The sequence below is a fragment of the Grampus griseus genome (assembly GCF_964374135.1).
Source record: "Grampus griseus genome assembly, chromosome: 4".
Lineage (NCBI taxonomy): Eukaryota > Metazoa > Chordata > Mammalia > Artiodactyla > Delphinidae > Grampus > Grampus griseus.
In genome coordinates this window covers 119,154,056-119,160,055 of record NC_138997.1, presented here as the reverse complement: position 1 = coordinate 119,160,055, position 6,000 = coordinate 119,154,056, and positions in this window count along the sequence as shown.

Sequence of the window (6,000 nt, the reverse complement as noted above, 5' to 3'; positions counted from 1 at the left end):
GGATTTTCTGTTGACGTAAGTTTTTAGTTCACATGGGTAAAAACCAAGGAACATGATTACTGGATCATATGGAGTTTGTTTAGTTTTGTAAGAAACTGCCAAACTGTCTTCCAAAGTGGCTGTTCCATTTTGCACACCCATCAGCAATGAATGGGAGTTCCTATTGCTCCACATTCTCACCAGCATTTGGTGTTATCAGTGTTTTGGATTTCGGCCCTTCTAACAGATGTATATTTCATTGTTTTAATATGCAACTCCCTAATGACATATGATCTTGATAATTTTTCAGATGTTTATTTGCCTTCTGTCTATCTTTTTTGGTAAGCTCCCTGTTCAGATCTTTTGTCTATTTCTTAATTTGGTTGTTTTCTTATTGTTGAATTTTAAGAGTTTTCTGTATAGTTTAGATACTAGTCCTTTATCAGTTATATGTTTTGCAAATATTTCTTTCTCAGGTTTTGTCTTGACTTATTTTTAACAGTGTCTTTTGCACAGAAGTTTTAAATTTTAATATAAGTCCAAGTTATCAATTTTTTCGTTCATGGTTGTGATTTTGGTTTGCCTAAAAAGTCATCACCCAACACAAAGTCACATAGTTTTCCAAATATACTTTCATTAATGAATCTATAGATTAAAAATGTAAATAAGTTATTTCTATCTGTGTTGAATTTTTTAATTTAGTTTTTATGTGCTGTTTCTCTTTGAAGTTTGTATTATATATTTTAGGCTGGATTGAGAAATTTGAGCATGTATAAAATCTGCTACAGATGATGTGAAAATATTTCAACTAAAATTTTGGGAACATTCCTACCAAAATATCAGAAATGCAGTTTATATTGACAGACTGAGAAAACACATAAAAGAATAGAGAAGATTCAAAAGAAATATGTTAAAATATGATTTTCTTTCTCTAGAGCTATGTTTACCAATCTATATGAACTGGTGTTTTCCTGGTATATTTCAATCCAGGGTGTGCATTAGGAAGAATATTACCTTCCCAAACTCTTCTGGCTTGGAATAGCCTAAGCTATCTGTAAGTACATTTCTGACAAACACTTGGAGAGTTGATCCCAGCATATACATTGAAGTTTTGGGATGTTCACAATTGTTTGTGAAAGTTCACAACTCCTACAATACAAAGGAAAAATAATTAAAATTTCAGTCCCGGGCTTCCCTGGTGGCTCAGTGGTTAAGAATCCACCTGCCAATGCAAGGGACACAGGTTTGAGCCCTGGTCTGGGAAGAACCCACATGCCAGGAAGCAACTAAGCCCGTGTGCCACAACTGCTGAACCTGCGCTCTAGAGCCCATGAGCCACAACTACTGAAGCCCATGTGCCACAACTACTGAAGCCCGCATGCCTAGAGCCTGTGCTCCGCAACAAGAGAGGCCACTGCAATGAGAAGCCTGCACACAGCAAGGAAGAGTAGCCCCCACTCGCCGCAACTAGAGAAAGCCCACGTGCAGCAACGAAGACCCAATGCAGCCAAAAATAAAATAAAAAACAACAAAAAACTTCAGTCCCTACTGTATCTTATATATGGCGTAGATATTCCATCCCCTTCCCCAAAAGATAAACAACTAAATTCCAGTGAAAACTGTGTTCAAAGAAACCGAAAAAGAGGTGATGACTCATGGAGGTGGTTCCTCATAAGGAGAAACTGATTTTTTTCTCGTAATGAATGTGTATTATTCAATCACCAAACTGTTCTGAACAAAACAATAGCTATGAGATAATTATGTACTTGTGGTTTTGCAATACAGTTTGAAATGTCCTCTAGGTTCTCAAATTTTCTCTGTAAGAAGAAACAAACTTATCTAGTGTTCAAGTCCAAAGCACTCTTCAAATGTTACATGCTGTACCATTCAGAATTTATGTAACATTAAGGGATCTTACTGAGCTGGAAAATAGAGAGATGCTCTTTTTTTCCAATTTGTTCTTCACTCATTTTCCAGTCTAGTTGCAAAATACTGCTCAGAAAGTGAAAGTCAGTAGAAATGCTATAGGCTGTTCATGGTTTCCATTGGGAAGAACTAGTAGAAATACTTGAAAAAATTTATGAAGTACTGAGGTGAGGGCATCTTGGTGTCAGAAGTAAAATCTTTTTTAAACTGCTTTTGCAAAGTAACTGTAAATATGCTCTCTCCAGATTGAAAATGTGTGAGATACGTGGCATAAATTCATTGAAAAAGCACAATATTATGCAAATTTTTCTAAATTAAGTTCATGGTTCAGTGATCTAAGCACCCAACAAAAAATTAAAAGACGTTCTAAGGAATTCTGAATCTAATGATATATCAGTGAATAACTGCTGGATAGGGCCTTGGACAAGTCAGATAATCTTTCTAGGAGCTACATTTCTTTACAGCTCAATTTCTTTTCAGCTATATCCGTGCTCTGACTTAATGAAATGGAATTAAGTGAACATCTTAGTGAGCAATTCTAGGGAGTGGGAAAGTGTGCTTCTCAAACAAAGCATACTTTGTTTGGAGAGGGGGACTCTTTGCCCCTCCCCATGTACCCTGTAGTACAGCCATCTACTGCAGACAACTAGGCAGCTCTCTTCTCCAGACCCAGAACATACTCCAGTCAGGGTATCAGGCCAATCAATTCAAAGAGCACTCTGCATTACTTGGTACTGAGATACTTAGGGACTGCATAAGTTATTTTTCTGAAAGAAACTTTTATTGAATAAAGCTGAATTAAGTAGTATGTCATTGATAGAAAGAGTTAAAATAGCTAGGAAAATCACTTAATTTCTACTTACGGGGCAACTTGCATTAAACAAAGATCAACATTTTAAAAAGTCATATGTTTTAACACAGTCTCTAGTCTGCATTTTTCTACACGGTTTATATACTGCAGTGTATTTCTGTAAGTTCGAGTAGGTTGAAGAGTATTAATCCTTTTGTTTGTTTTGATTTGTTATAATTTGTTAAGTCAAGGTTTTCTTTTAATGCATATTTCTTGTGACATAATTAAACATAAATGTGAATAACAGTGATTCCAACTGTTTGGTCATCAATCCAAACCTCAAGCTTATATCCCTATATAATCACTCACCAAAAAAAGAAAAACAGCAAAAGGAAACCTGTTTCTATGAAAACAAAATGAAATACAGTACAACACACCTTAAGTTATCTTTACCCAGTTTAAGTTACTGTTTTCCACCACCTCCTATAAGACTGAGGAGACAGGTCACATATTGATCTTGGACGTATGTACAGTTCTACTGATAGAGCTTAAATGCCATTCTGTGAATTAGCTAAGACTTATTAACAACCCCTCTTTCTGCCTATATAGAGCAATTATATATGATACTATTAGCGGTATCAATTAAGACAGATAAAGTAATAGCCTAATTGAATGCATGAGGAATCTAATGGCTTTGCTTTCCTTGATAATGGATTGCACTCTATCCTGAAGTACAATAAGCCAGACACAGGATCAATAGAATTTTATGCTTAGGAAAACTACTAGCCTGAAAGATGCCAATACCTAATTTAGGACTCATCATACAGATTTTTAACTTAATGGAAATATGCATAAAATTAAACAGTTATTTCTGAAACCAAAGTTCATGTCATTTCATCCCCGAACACCGAGGCTTTAATTTTTTTTATTTCTATGTGTGAATAGTCCATCTTATAGCTGTAATATTCAATTCAAAACTTTTGTTTTGTTTTGTGTCTTGCTCTGTATGACCTTTTTAGTTTCTATAAAATGAACTTGGGCATGGGCAAGTCAGTGCACCAACATTCCAATAGTTGCATAACTCAATTACCCATAAAAAAAATCTGAAGAGAAAGGTGAAGTTATTGTAACTTGCCTGAGCACTCCCCTGGTGAAAGTTAAACTTATTTTGGTGGAGAAACAAACTTTATTTTGCAGAGCTTGTGAGAATATTGTGTCTCATATCAATCACAGCCTTGCATTCAAGTATAAAGCAGCCTTGGGAAAGCTTCGGGCTTCTAGGTATTTTCCAATATTCTTGATAGAGGCAATTCTGGGAAAGCAGAAGGGATGACAAAAGGAATTCAAGTGAAATTTATGTAAGGCGACGCACTCAGTTGAAGCTAGAGTGATTTTTTTTTGTTTTGTTTTTTGCGGTATGCGGGCCTCTCATTGTTGTGGCCTCTGCTCGGGACGTGCAGGCTCAGCGGCTATGGCTCACGGGCCCAGCCGCTCCGCGGTATGTGGGATCTTCCCGGACCAGAGCACGAACCCGCGTCCCCTGTATCGGCAGGCGGACTCTCAACCACTGCGCCACCACGGAAGCCCAAGCTAGAGTGTTTTTAAGCAACTGTAAAGTGAACGAGCTTTGCCGCAGTCCAAGCTTTAACGAAAGCTTTGTAAAACTCATAAGCTTTGCTTCTTATACTTCTCTCATCATCTAAATGAATAACAGGATATACCAGAATGGTAGTGATTGCATAGAAAAGAAAAATAAGAGGCTCCTTGTGAGAATATGTTTTATTATAGCAGTCACAGTCCACGTGTGTACAGATTAATGACATGGGAGACTTTTGGTCTCCAAGCACAGTGCTCTCACTTAGTATACTATAATTTAAAATTAGATATTCATATTGTAGTGGAATGTGGGGTAATGGGCATAGTCAAACACAATTAGCTGGGAGTGAAAATTGGTACAAACTTTCTGGAGAGCAATTTGTTACCATTTACTAACATGCAAAGTGCACACAACTGTTGACACAGCTATTCTATTATAATTGCTTTATGTGATTTACTTTTATATATTCATAAATGTTTTCCAAGATGTATCATAATGTAGATTAGCTTGAAATAGCAAAATTAGGATACAGTTGAAATGCTAATAAATTAACTGAGTGATTAAGTAAACTATAGTACATGTACATGAGGTATATCTGCATGTGCTGATATGGAATATATTTTCAAAATATATTGTTATAACTAAAAACTGAAGAACAGACAAGATATAGTGTATGATCCCATTGTAAAAATAAAAGTTATGAGCAGAAGATAAAAAATAGAGGGTGGGGGACTTCCCTGATGGTCCAGTGGTTAAGACTTCGCCTTGCAATGCAGGGGGTGCAGGTTTGATCCCTGGTCGGGGAGCTAAGATCGCACATGCCTCATGGCCAAAAAAACCAAAAAAAATTAAAAAAACAAGTAATATTGTAACACATTCAATAAAGACTTTAAAAATTGTCCACATCAAAAAAAAAAAAAAAAAGCGTGGGAAGATGTGGTTTATTTTTCTGGAGATAGATGCAGGAATCATTTAAATCAAGTTAACTGTATTGCTAAGGATTATATTGTTCTGGTTACCTTTTTAATCACATCACTATGCAACTTTTTAACAATATTACAACAATATTCTCATGGGATTGTGGGCTAGTATTTTTAATGTACACATTTTTTTGAAAAAGAAAATAATATATAAGTATTCATAAAGTAGCTATGTTAAGATAAATGTTTATTTTCAAATAAAGTGATAAAATAGATTTTTATCTATTTAGTATGTTTTAGTAACAAAGCCATCTTTAATTATGTAAGCATCTTTGTGAGCATGATTCTTACCTAGTTTAGAAAATTTCAATCCTGAGATATTTGACCATTGTGAGTCTTTGAAAAACAGAAAATAAATCCTTGTTTATCAAAAATACAATAATAACTATTAGGATTATTTTGTTAAATAATTTTAATAAAAATCAATGTATAACATTATTATACTAATCAAATAATTATTTGGACCCCTACAGATTGTAAAATATATACTGTTATAGAATGGATTTAAAGATATATAGGTCAAATGCATTTTGAAATTACTTTAAAATTATTAGTAGTAATTTTGAATGTTAAATCCATAAAAAACATGAAATGAAATGATGATACTACTACCAAGAATAAATATTTAAGCATTTATTGAGCTGGCAATCAGACAGTGAGCTATGCACTTTAAACACAACACTATGTGGAACTAAGATGGAAAACATTCTCAGAGCAACCTGGTAGAA